The sequence below is a fragment of the Etheostoma spectabile genome, unplaced genomic scaffold (assembly GCF_008692095.1).
Source record: "Etheostoma spectabile isolate EspeVRDwgs_2016 unplaced genomic scaffold, UIUC_Espe_1.0 scaffold362, whole genome shotgun sequence".
Classification (NCBI taxonomy): domain Eukaryota; kingdom Metazoa; phylum Chordata; class Actinopteri; order Perciformes; family Percidae; genus Etheostoma; species Etheostoma spectabile.
Genome location: NW_022605592.1, coordinates 685,391 through 685,948, shown reverse-complemented (window position 1 = coordinate 685,948; position 558 = coordinate 685,391). Strand labels below are relative to the sequence as shown.

Sequence of the window (558 nt, the reverse complement as noted above, 5' to 3'; positions counted from 1 at the left end):
TGAAGCTGAAGAAACCCTAAACGTTAACGGAAAAGACCCGCGGACCTGAGTGACTGAGAGAGAGAGAGAGCGAGAGAGCGCTGTTCTCACTGATCTGAGAGTGAGCAGAGCGTGTGTGTGTGTGTGTGTGTGTCTGTGGGGGGGGGCGTTGTGACTATCACAGAACGCAGACACGGTCAGCTGAGGATTTTTATCCAATCCGAGTACAGATATTGACTCGTATAATTCGTTTAATACCTGTACTTGGCAAAAGTGCTTTATCCATACCGGAGAGTCGTTTCAGCCGAGTATCCGGCTCATCCCTAGAAAAAAACACTCGTTACAACCGAGTTATACAGCAAAGCATTTGTGAAGCCACAACCCGCACAACCTTGAGGCGGATGGGCTACAACAGCAGAAGACCCCCCCGGGTACCACTCATCTCCACTACAAATAGGAAAAAGTGGCTACAATTTGCAAGAGCTCACCAAAATTGGACAGTTGAAGACTGGAAAACTGTTATCTGGTCTGATGAGTCTGGTTTCTGTTGAGACCTTCAGATGGTAGAGTCAGAATTTG

At 47.7% G+C, this 558-nt stretch overlaps 1 protein-coding gene across 3 annotated transcripts in view; it reads right to left on the bottom strand.

Moving 5' to 3' along the window:
- The window catches only part of cnih3 (cornichon family AMPA receptor auxiliary protein 3), a 205,055-nt gene that overhangs the window by 51,721 nt on the left and 152,776 nt on the right, over positions 1-558 (bottom strand). The window lies entirely within an intron of this gene.